General features: G+C 43.4%; 1 protein-coding gene across 4 annotated transcripts in view; it reads left to right on the top strand.

Moving 5' to 3' along the window:
- Positions 1-13,208, top strand: part of TMEM40 (transmembrane protein 40) — a 133,481-nt gene that overhangs the window by 88,710 nt on the left and 31,563 nt on the right. Inside the window, exon 1 of one of the 4 annotated variants that reach the window (XM_088478684.1) lies at positions 4,849-4,901. The exons of the other annotated variants lie outside the window; for them this stretch is intronic. The gene's annotated coding sequence lies outside the window, so the exon portion shown is untranslated. Of the gene's footprint in view, positions 1-4,848; positions 4,902-13,208 lie in introns of those variants that run through there. 4 annotated transcript variants of the gene reach the window in all.

Raw genomic sequence — 13,208 nt, 5'->3', positions numbered from 1 at the left:
ATGTGATGTGCAGATATCCACATCCATTATAATTGTGCCTAAAGAGAACAGAAGTCATCACATAGAATTGACCTGCTGAGTATAGATTACCTCCAACCTCCTCTTTAATGTCATTTTGTACAGTTTGTGTGAAATCCTCACTTGCCACTCCGCGCAGTTTATTATAACATCTCCTATAAAAGAAATGAGATCTAAAATAGATCATTTGGGGAAAACATGAATCATGTGCTTTTTAGCATTTAATCCACTGAAGTGAATTTCCAATCAGCATTTGTTTACAGAAAAACAGGCGCTATCCACATTCAGCGCCATTTCATCATACAATTATATAATTACATAATACATGTGTTCCAACTTCCTACATGTGCCGATAGCTGAAGAAGATGTCTTTCTGCTTTATATGAAATTCTGCTATCAACCTGTCCAGACAGGACGTCACTGGTAGAATGTGGTCTGGTTGCATTTTACAAAACTATGATTCAGTATGATCTCTCGTCTCCCCGCCCTGACACATTTAACCCTGCCAATGCAATCCAGTGTTAATAAACACAAACATTTACAACATGTTGTTGTCCTTAATCCCTTTGGTACTGCAGTTGTGTAAGGACATGTCTTTCCTGCCGAGGGTACTTTAAGAGGAAAAAAATGGATCTTTAAATAATAATCTTATTTCATAAGAGTTATCAGGAAATTCCATGGTAGTGCCAATGAGTGCAACACCCAGAGGCAGGGCCATAACTTGGGTGGTGAGACCTGTGCCATGGCACAGGGCACCGCAGGGCAGGGGGTGCTGTTTGGGCCTGTCAATTTTCTTGTTTATTATCATTCTCACTTGTAGCTTCCTCTTCTTTTATCCCCAGGATCTCCTGGCCTCCCCTATCTCTTCCATGACCCTTCCCCATGAGGCCATGGCCCTTTTTTGGGTGCACTATTTTATGTATCTATTTGAAAATATTGTGGGGGGGGCACCAATGCAAAAAATAAGCGAATTATTGCAATGCCATTGCAGCCTAACATAAGGACACCCACATCCCCTTACACACATCTGTAATACTTAGCAAATAGCAAAACCATCGGTAACGTAGAGTACCATCGGTCCCTCACGCAGAATTACAGCAGCCCTGACCTTACTTAGAAATTGCTAGCTTCATTGCACGCAGTGGGAGCTCAAGCTGCTTATACCATCGCAATGGCTAATTTATGCAACTGCGTTCAATCGCACTAACATGCCTGCGCTTCTCCAACCAACCCCCATCACCACCCCCAAATGGTCACTTCCTGTCAATCACTCTGCGAGGGGTCTGCGAAAACACTGCCATTGCAGTGTGATCGCAGTGAGCTCTTCTCGAACGCGCATTGAGATGCATACGCGTATGCAGAACTCAACAATAGGCCGATTGCGTGCGTATTCGCTGTTGCCATCGGTAATGAATCAGGCCAGAGTTCTTTAGCAATTCAATTACAGTCCAGCTGATGGACCAAGAGTGTTAAACTGTCCCTATGCATACATGCCGATATCCTGGCTGCCCCTTCCGGGAGGGAGCAGCCAGGTCGGCTTAGCAGGGAAGGCGGGGCTGGCAAAAGGGGGCGTGGCCGCGACAAGCCGTGCCATTTTGGGGCGGAGCCACTTACTTGCATCATTTTGGCCCTGCTCCCGCTACACAATACCGATATTTCCGCCATTGTGGAGCAGGGGCAAGGTCATGATGACGCGATTCAGTGAGAATCGCATCATCAGCCCCCCCACTGCGGGTTTTTGGGTAAGTATTGCAGGGGGGACTTCAGGGGCCGGGAGACATGTCTACTTTTCCGGGGGGCCGGGAGCAGCACCCGATTTTCGGGAGGCTCCCAACCAAATCGGGAAAACTGAAGTACAGTTGACACGATCGTTGGGCCACTGATAGCTATGTGGTATGTCTGTTCACATGCCTTGTGAATAAACCTGTGGATTCATCTAAACCCCATCACCACTGTATGTGAGTACCTCTGGGGCTGAAAGGAAAAAGGAATTTGGATGAGCAAACAAGGATATTAATCTATACATTCATACAAGAATATATTGGGTACACATAACCACTAATACGAGGTTCCCTATATTGGAAATACTACACTATATTATTTTTCTTTTCCATCTGGCTCTGTCAAGAGCCTCTTCTCATCAAGGTCCTCTCTGGCACCAGCAACCCGGGTCCTGCCTTGTTCATTCATCCACCAACAGGATTTTCAGATAAGCCTTAAAGAATTTTCTTTTGGTACGCACATTATTATTTGAGCACGGGCACATTTATTTTTAATTTATCACACTATTTGACGCTTGTCCTTTCCACCCCATTCTCCAGATTATTATTTCGTCTGACTGCCATACAGACATACGGAAGGGACCACTGCCTCCTCTTATTTGAAGGATTCAAGTGGTTGATTGATCATCCATACATATGACACTTGCACTTTAAAGTCACATTCAGGACAGTACACCGTGCGCGATCCAAGAACCATCATCCTCATATATATATATATATATATATATATATATATATACACAGACACATATATATAGGCTGCACCCACAGGACTGATAAAGATTCTATAATTCATAGTCTTAAATGCCAATGTTTCAATCTCTTTATTAGAGATTTTTCTCAGGGAAAGAGATTGAAACATTGGCATTCAAGACGACCTGTGAATTATAGATTCTTTATAGGTCCTGTGAGTAATATATAGGTTGAAGACTGGACCCTGAAGTACAGCTGTAGCCTTTATTTGTTTACATTATTCCTTTGCTATAACCACATTCCATTGATCCTGAAAAGGACCCCACTGTTTGCTAACATTCATGCAAACAATGGCACAACTACTGTGGGTGCAAGGGGTGTGGGTGCTATGGTGCCCGAGCTGCCTCTGTGGCCCACTGCTCCCCCTGCACCTAGTCACGCACAGAAGGTGGGTTGGTCCAGTCAGGGCCACCGAGGTGGGCCTAGGTGTCAGCGGTGTTGATTTGGTACCGTCCCACCAGATGATTACAGCTGGTGCACTGGCAGGCAGACATGGAGAAACAGTGCGGATGTCGCAAAGCAATCAGAGCTCGCGGACCAACAGCCAATCACTAGTGGCAGCTCCTGATTGGCTGCCGGTATGCGAGCTCCAATTGGCTGGCGACCAGTGCCAGATTTGAATTGCGGCGCTGCTGCCTGTACTTGCAGCCACTTTTAGGGATTTTGTGACAGTGTGTGGCCCTGACAAAGTTCAAACCTAGGCAAAAACCTAATCCTGGCCAAACTACACCACCCTGTTAAATTAGGTGGAGCTATGTACAAAACTCTGCTTGTGTATAAAGGACAGACAGACACGCTTTTTCGCTTATTATATAGTGTGCTCCTGTGGACTATATATATATATATGTACCTCTTCTAAGGATTGTTGAAGGCACCGGACAAATTATACGTCTGGAACCGTGAGTGCATACATTAGTACATATTTGATATATAAATATTATATCTTATATATACTGTATAATTTGCTTAGTGCCTTTGAATTTGAATAGACTAATTAAGATATTAATGTTTTTCTTTTGAGACGGATTTCAATCAGAAATAAATTACAGAATTTTGAATAAAACTGTTTGATGAGAAAAAAAATCGATAAAAACCATAATAAATGCTTTAGTATAGCTAACCTGAAAGAAAACTACCAGAACACAGAGCTGGCACAATGACCCGGGGGAAGCGGGATAGAGGGGCGACCACCGCGAGCTGCTGTTCTCACGCACATCTGGTGGTCTGTGCTCTCACATGGACCCGGCACCCTAGCCATGTTCGGACACTGTTTATGTTCTGCCCAGTTCAGCTCCTGATTGGCCGCCTGGCTGCGTGATGCAGCTATTATATAACGAGGGAGGGCGCCACAACATGTGAGGCTGCTGCTGTAGGGGGCGCTCTTCACTCACCTACCTTCTCCAACACATCGATTCCAGGCTCGCAACTCCCAATCCAATCAGTACTGGGTTTGCGCCTCGAAAGCTACGCCTCTTTTTCTGCTTTCCACTAGAGCTGCCGGCAGTCGCTGATTGGCGGGAGGCTGGGAGACGGTGAGGCGGAGTAACTGTACATTATCATTTGTATCTATAGGGGCTCAGCATGCAATACCCCTGGAAACAGTCCATATTGCTTCTGTGTCCATGGCCAAATATATCAACAAGTCGATTCCAGACTCACAACTCCCAGCCAATCAGCGCCGTGTTTGCTCCTCGAAACCAACGCCTCTTTTTTCTGCTTTCCACAAGAGCTGCCGGCAGCCACTGATTGGCGGGAGGCTGGGATACGGTGAGGGGGGTAACAATGCATTATCATTTGTATCTATAGGGGCTCAGCTTGCAATATCCCCTGGAAACGGCCCATTTTACTTCATAGTCCATGGCCAAAAAATATCATCGCACTTACAAATTGGCAAAATGCTACAATAAAAAAGTCCCCAAAAACCATAAAAGGACGTGGCCTAGCTGGTTATGTTTCACACACATCTTTTATTACCCGGTTACATCATATTAACACATGATCCAGCCTTTATCTAAAGCATTTTCCATACGTATGTTCTGGGTTAAAATTGGCAAAATGTTTGCCATGGGCATGCTAGTATAGTTTATATATTACAGTAAAGTTCTGCATTATATATGCTGGGAATTGTTCATTCATATGATTATAGCTGGAATATATATATTTTTCCTATCCTCCTTGGTGACAATGTGTAGCGTGTAGATAAGTGACACAGAGTCAGCTGTGACATCAGGCAGTACATAGAGCAAGAGCCCAAAGCCAGACAATGCAGAGGGCTGAGTCTGTGTAAGTGTCTCTTCCTCCCATCAGCTATCAGGTTTAACCACATCCACTCTCCTCACACCCGCACAGGTGAGTGCTGGAAACCTTTCTGTATATTCTGGGCTTTGCTTGTCAATATTCATGTACAACCTTGTATCAGTCAGGCAGACTGATATTTGTTCAAACCTGATTCTGTATAACTATTACGTGAATGTAGTATAATCACATTGTAATCTGATCTATAATGCGTTTCCATACCTGGGCATTTTAGGCAGTGATCAAATCCAGGAAGTGAATTATTTCAGTGCTTCCATGTCTCCTACAGCTTCCTGACATAAGATAAACTCCAGGGCTTCCTATGTTGTTGCAGAGTCATTTTGTTTCTGGCTGACTTATTATTTGCGTCATTTTAGTATGTATTATAAGGACCATGTTACATTTATTTATGAACACAATGTATAGAGTATGCTGGGGATTTTGAGTGTTGTAGTCAGTTTAGAACAAATTAGAAAGATTCAGGAACTTAGCAATGGGTACAAAAAAAAAAGAAGTTACATTTATTAAAGTAATGCACAATTTACTTACTACTAAAATGCTCCTATAATGCTGTCTTGCCTTTGCAAAGGTAGTCTCTCAGTTACAATGAATTCACATTTTATGGGGGAATTCAATTAGCCAGAGGATATAACCCGCAGATAATTGATCACGCCACGTGGGAATAGCTATTCAATGAATTAACCTTTTCCCCGCGTAAGAAACCAGAGTTTATCGTGCCCTAACCCATGGATTCCATGTAAAGTGCAGAATCAATGGGTTTTCCTGGAGCGTTAAACCCCCAGTGGGCGCCTTTATCGCTGATTTTTCCTCTTAGGTCCTCAAGCTGCGAGCAACAGTCCACTTCTGGGTCTTAGGGGAGATTTAATAAGCTTGGAGATAGATAAAATTGTTGAAGATAAAGCACCAAACAATCAGCTCCTAACTGCCATGTTACAGGCTGTGTTTGAAAAATTACAGGAGCTGATTGGTTGGCACTTTATCTCTCACAATTTTATCTTTTTTTCTGAGCATTATTAAATCTCCCCCTTAGTGCGCAGGGTAAACCCCACTGATTGAATCAGCCAGCGCAGGTAATTAGCACCCCACAGCAATTGGATTTGCCCCTAAAGCTGGCCACACACTAGACCAACTTTCATCCAACCAGCCAACTAATTGATTGGTTGGAATGAAAATCTGGTAACGTATGGGAGTAAGTGATGATCAGCAATTTGCTCCTAAATGCCAGAAAACAGATGAAAATGGTAGTCAGACAAGTTTGTTAAATGTTTGATCAAACAACAGTTTTTAGTCTATTTTCCGGCGTTTGGGAGCAAATTGCTGATTGCCATTTGCTTTCATCCCTTACCAGGTTTTCATTCCAACCAATCAACTAGTGGGATGGTTGGATGTAAGTTGGTCTAGTGTGTGGCCAGCTTTAGTGCTCATGTTCGTTCCTGAGGAGAGGGTCTCCTGTTCTTTTAATCAGAGAAGAAGGTATTCCAAACTCTCTCTCTGCTCACTGCATATGTAATGTGACTGTGGTTGCCATGGTAATCATGTGAGATTCCTTAAGTTGTAAACTATTAATAGCAGCTTAAAGAACAAAGCAAATTTTAAAGTACTGCACAACACTGCTATTTTTCACCTACTACATGCTAGATTTACCAGCATTGTGCAGCAGTTTTGAATCCCTTAAATCACATGCCATTTAGGTGAAACCACTTTTGCTAATGTAAAACCAAAAACCCACTCATTGCCCACCATACAGTTGAGCAGTTCACCACAGAACAATATGGCAAAATTTATGGCATAAAATATAATATATTTTTTTAAAGGAATGCAGCTTTAATATATTGTAATTTTTCTCCGTAGTTTCCCTCCTTACTTTTTGGACATGTATTTATTTATTCAACATTTCAATATTTTTTTTTACAAAAAAAATCTGCTTTATAGATAAAACTGCACCAAATGCAGTGCCATGTGCCAGAGCAACACAAATAGGCAATTGTGATGGTCTAAATGCATGGCTAAAGGTGCCCATACATCTGTGACAGATTGTCGCGATATTGCAATGCGATCGGAAATGCCGATCTGCCGGGTGTAAACGCCGACCGCCCACCATCGATGTTCAGCGATCTGTCGCAGGATCGCTGAAATTTTACATGTTAAATGTCCCAGATTTGACGATCACGATAATTTTTTGATCATGGTCGTCATAGCGGGAAAACCCAACATGTTGGATTTCTGCGATTCTGCGATGCCGGGTTGCAGCATCGCAGGATCGCGGCAATCTGTCGCTGGTGTATGGGGCCCTTTAGATTCAGTAACAATAAAAGCTACACACGTGCTGAGTTGTATTGAAGCAAAACAGACATACACTTTAAAAGTAGCAGACATTTCAGGGTTCAAAAATCCCCTTCTTGAGGTGCAAAAAGATGTACAGTATGTATTCTGAAAGCTGTACGTGTCATTGCTACTCTGAAATGTAATAGTATAGAAATGGATTTGTGAACAGGAATTAGCGAAACGCATTATTTGTGTTACAGAGACTTTTGCTGAATGTCAGTTCTTCCTGCAGTAATCTACACTACTCCAGGGCACCTGAGTATAGGTTTGTTTCTGGACGATCAAGTTTCAGAGTAGCGATTACATTCTCAGAGTACTTTATACCTCTTATAGGGTTGGGTATGAAATACAGATGGCTTAAAAGTCGTTGGTTCAAATCCCGACCATGGAAGCCCAACACATCATTATCCCGACGCTGGCTGGTAAGTATATTTAACCCTCCCCTCTACCCCCCTAACCCTCCCTTGGGGGTGCCCAACCGTAAGACTCGGGGGGTGGTGCCTATCCCTAACCCCCCCTCCCTGCCAGGGCCGCCAAGAGCCAAGGCGGGCCCCTGTAATAGGGGGCGTGGCCTAATCTCGGGAGGCGTGGCCACGCCCCCTTGCCGGAAAAAAAAGAAATAAAAAAGATTTGCAGCGCCGCAAAGCGGCACTGTGCACCGGGGAGGGGGCCGCTCTGAGCCCCCTCAGCCCGGCGCAAAGCCAAGGGGGGCGCGATCAGTGTGATTGCTCCCCCGCACAGGCATAGAAGACTGCTGTGGCTGCTGCTCAGCAACCATGACCAGTCTCCAACTGCAGCTCAGCACACGCTGTGTGCTGGGCTGCTGTGAGGGAGGGGGGGCGGCGTCGGACCCAGGCCCCCGCCGGGCCCCTCAGGAAGCCCTGGCCCGGGTAATCTGTACCCGCTCCCCCCCCCTCTCGGCGCCCCTGCTCCCCGCACCCTAAACCTATCCCTCCCGGGGGGTGCCATCTGTATTTAGATGCCTATCTTTAGTCCCATCCTGGGCTTTCAGGGTCGGGATTCTGGTGGTCGGCATTTCGACTGCCAGCATCCTGACTACATCCCCCTCTTATACCCTTTGAATGTCCGTCACATTATACAGGGGAGGGGCCCTAGACTGCACACCTACAAGTAATGAGAGGTGTTACCTACTGAGACTGCTGATACATACACATACAAATAGAATATAGCTGCACTTTTCAAACATTACTATACAAAATTATAATACATTTAGCATTAAATAAGAGAGGTTTTTTTACATAATTTTGGCCAAAGTTATTGGCTTACCCACTACGTTCAGGTAACCTCATCATCGGGTAAGTCTCTAACATTCAAGGGGTTTCAAGCCTGGGGCGCGGGACACCCCCAAGCCAGCCCAACCAAACCACCCCAAGGCACCACACTAGTGAAAGAAGATAAGTGAAGTGTTAAAGTGTATCAGTAAGGGCTCTATTTACTACAATCCGCATATTGAATGCGGATTGTAGTGTGATATTACCGAGTGAATTCGCATTGCGAATTCAGGCAATATCACAGGGATTTACTATAAATCCCTTGCAGGGACAGAGCTTGCGATAAAGCTCTGTCCCTGCGGATCCCATCCGCACTCTAGTCGCGGTATTTTCGGAAAAAATACCGCGACTAAGAGCCCGCGCATGCGCCGACCGACCACCGCTACTACCCCCCCACTGACGCTAAGCCCCGCCCCCGGCACTAAGCCGCGGACCCCCGCGACCCCCCCTCCCTTCATTAGACTTACCTGCATCCTCCTGGCCTCCGGTGATCTTCTCCGGGCTTCCCGATCAGGTGATCTCCCATACTGCACTGGGGCCCGATCACCTGATGACCGGGCCCCAGTGCACTGTGGGAGACCAGCTGACCGGAGTGGTGCCATCACCGGAGGCCCGATCACCGGTCCCTGGAGTCAGGTAAGTAAAAAAAAAAATGTTTAATTTTTTTTTCTTTTTTTTACAGTTATCAGCTTGCGGTCTGCTTAGACCACATAGCTGATTACTGGTACCGGCTCCCGCCTCTGCTCTCCCCGTTAGAGCAGAGTGGGAGCCCGGTAACCGGGGGAGACCCTGGATAACGCCACCTCCAGGTGGCGTTATTATCACAGGTCTTCCCCCAGTATTTTTTTACAATTTACTTTTAGTAACTGTGGTCGGATCACATTTCCCATTACAGTTATGGGACCTGCGATCTGCTTTACTAAAAATAAGTGATACTAGGGGTTGGAGTAGAATTTTACTAATTCTACTCCAATTGCCCTGTAATAACTACAGGTGAAACTAAAATAATGTGAAAAGGGTGTGAAAACACCCTTTTTCACTTTATTTTAGTAAAAATAATGTTAATAAATAGAGCCCTAAGTTAGAGCAGCTAGTTTGTGTTAGGCGTGTTACAGGGGTGAGAGATAAATATGTAAAAGATGTTACATATATATAAAAAAAACACAGAGTGATATAAAATAAGTGTTACAAAGTGGTGCAGTGAAGCAGCCTAGCCAAAGTAACTATGGGGCCCCTGTATGTATGTCCGCCACATTAAGAAGTATGAAGTACATGGCTGTTGATTAATGTGACATCATAGGGGTGATCAGTGTGCAATTTGATGCACGAATCTCCATGTGGTGTTGTCAGCAATATTAGTTTTAGAATATATGAGCTTGAAAAACTCAATTAATGTATGTAACTAAACTCAGTGCCATATAGATGGGACATTTGAGATTGCAGCAAAGTTCAATTGTGATTATTGGAACCGTAATTCACATTTATATAAATGCAATTATAAGCAACTTTTGTGGTTGCTTGCCTGGGTTCTTAAAATTAAAAATTATGTTAGGATTTTTTTGATAATTGCTAATAATTGTTATCTAAATGCAATTCTTGTTTATAAGTTGCACACCATGGAATATATAATATGTTACAAGATTTTCCTCCCTTGTCCAGCTTGCTGGGACTGGATGAGAGAAACCGATAGGTATAAATATGTACACTTTCCACCTAGGGCCGGCATTGGTTGATGTATACATCAGATTCACAAAGGCCATTAACTAAAAACACCTTGAAATTCCTTACATGGAATGTTGAAGGGCTGAATACCCCTATAAAAAGGAAGAAAATATTGCGTCATTTAAAACCTTTCTCACCAGACGTGGTATTTTTACAGGAATCCCATTGGAAGCAAGGAGATTCAAATACTCTTAGGGACAATCGGGTAAAGGAATTTAAAAGCGCATCTTTCACTACTAAAGGGGTGATTATTTTATTTAGCAAATGTATTACTTATGAGATATTAGATGAAAAAGCTGACCCAAATGGTAGATTTTTATTTCTGAAAATACGGATAGAGGGTGACATATTTACTTTTGCATGTATCTATGCTCCCCCTGGCCCTAATACATTCTTTTTTTCAGACATATACTCTAATTTACAAGTTTGGGCAGAAGGAACTCTAATATTAGGGGGCGATCTTAATGTGACTATGGAACCCTCTGTAGATTCTTCAGGTAGCTCAGGGGAGGAGGGTCTAGACGTGGTACACCACCCACTCTATCGTTACTTATAGACACATTCCAGTTGATAGACCCCTGGCGTCACTTACATCCCGTGTCCAGAGAATATACTTTCTTTTCCCATCCGCACAACTCATTTTCTAGGTTGGACTATTGGTTGATCTCTGAGCCCCTGCTACACAGAGTGTTAGACTCCGAGATAGCGGATATCCTGATATCTGACCATGCTCCAGTGTGGTTTTCTCTCAGTTTACAATCCCCTACTCTCTTTTCACATAATTGGCATTTTCCAGACTATCTTTCCTCCTCGGAGGACTTTAAACAGCAATTAATAGGTCGTTTTCAAAATTACATAGATGACAATATAATTCATAAACAAGATATCAATCTTCCCTGGCAAGCCTCTAAACCAGTTATGAGGGACCATGTGATAGCCTATGTCTCATATAAAAGGAAATCTCTCAAGCAAAGGTTCCAACAGGCTAGTGCCCCGGTAGCCAGAGCTTATGCTAAACTGGTGCAGGATCCCTCTGACTCCCATTCCGAGAGATATCGAGACGCTAAGGCTTTATATGACCTGTTATGTTTGGAACAAGCCCAAACTAACCTTAATTTTCAAAAGAACAAATACTTTCGTTGGGGGAACCGTCCTGGGAAACTCTTAGCAAGAATGGTAAAATCTTATACATCATCTAAACCTATTTCTTTAATTAAATTAAACACCTCCGAGTCCACTAGGATGCCTGATAAAATAGCGGAGGCATTCTTACAGTACTATGAAACATTGTATCGGGCACCTATGGACGACTCAGATAAGGGAATGGAATTCTTAAATCAAACAGGATTAACTAAACTCACATTATTAGATAGGGAGAGTCTTTTATTACCTATAACAGAGCAAGAGATTGCCTCTATTATAAAATCGTTACCCACTGGTAAAACCCCGGGCCCTGATGGGCTGTCAGCAGCGTATTATAAATTACTCATATCACAAGTCACTCCCCAACTTTCAGTTTTATATAATTCAATACTTAATGGGAATCTGGCACCACCTACATTCAACACTGCACGTATTATAGTTCTTCCGAAACCTAATAAAGATCCTGCCCTGGTCTCCTCATATCGCCCAATTTCTCTGCTCAATCAGGACCTGAAATTGCTTTCCAAAATTATGGCCCAGCGTCTACAGTTACTGCTCCCTAAATTACTACATCCGGCTCAAACAGGCTTTATTAAAGGACGTCACTCTACTCACAATATCCGCACTGTTTTAGCGGCAATGTACCAGTCACATGTGGAGAGAGGAAAGAGACAAATTGTGGTGAGTTGTGACACTGACAAGGCATTCGATAGAGTGTCTTGGTCTCATTTAATACGTATATTTAATTACCAAAGGTTTGGTCCTGATTTCATTCATATATTCAAAACACTATATCAGGATCCGAAAGCCTTTCTGACAATAAATTCTTTAAACACCCGACCATTTTGTCTGACTCGAGGTATGAGACAAGGTTGCCCGCTCTCACCACTACTTTTTGATTTGGCCCTAGATCCCCTACTACGTCATTTTGAAAAGGCAGGGGGCTGGCGAGGCATTTTCTTGGCAGAACATGAGATAACATTTTCGGTCTTTGCCGATGATCTTTTATTGTATTTTGCTAACCCCAGGGAGGCTATACCGCTCCTCCTGCAGATCCTGCAAGTATTTGAGGAGATAGCGGGTTTTAAAATTAATTATGTTAAAACTGAGGCCTTGGCCTTTTTTGGGGAGGCTAGGGCAGGATGGGGAGACTCCTTTCCCTTTAAATGGGCAGATAAATACATCACTTATTTAGGTGTTAATGTTCCTTTACATCCTTCTCAATTGTATGCTGTTAACTACACCCCACTGTTATTAAAAACATACACAGATTTTAATAAATGGGCCCATCTCCCATTGTCCTATATAGGTAGATGTCATCTTTATAAGATGATTAGTTTCCCTAAATTTCTTTACATTCTCCAAATGCTACCACTTATCCCAGATAAGAGAGACCATAGACTTTTTAATCAGGCTTTACAAAAATTCATATGGGCTGGAAAACGTCCCAGGATATCACTGTTTAAGTTGCAACAACAGACACATATGGGAGGGGTAAATCTACCATGTCTTAGACAATATGCCCTGGCCGCTAATTATCGAATAGCAATGGACTGGATTGGAGGTCATAACACTTACACCACGTACTCTATGGAACAGGCATTTATTCCTCACCATAATTTGGTCTCTTTTACATACCCATCCTCTTAGTTTACCTCCCGCAGCTAAAGAAAACATGTTAATAAATACGACATGCATAGCATGGCGAGTTATTAGAGCACAATTTCACTTATCCAAGCAGTCCTCACTATTTTTACCATTATGGGGCAACCCATCTTTTCCACCTGGCAATTCAACCCAATTTCAACGCTGGCATACTAGTGGCATTAGATATATTTTTTCGGCTTGCGCCTTCAGC

The sequence above is a fragment of the Taudactylus pleione genome, unplaced genomic scaffold, assembly GCF_031769625.1.
Source record: "Taudactylus pleione unplaced genomic scaffold, aTauple2 ptg000217l, whole genome shotgun sequence".
In the NCBI taxonomy this organism is placed as follows: domain Eukaryota; kingdom Metazoa; phylum Chordata; class Amphibia; order Anura; family Myobatrachidae; genus Taudactylus; species Taudactylus pleione.
This window is presented reverse-complemented; position numbering and strand designations above follow the sequence as displayed.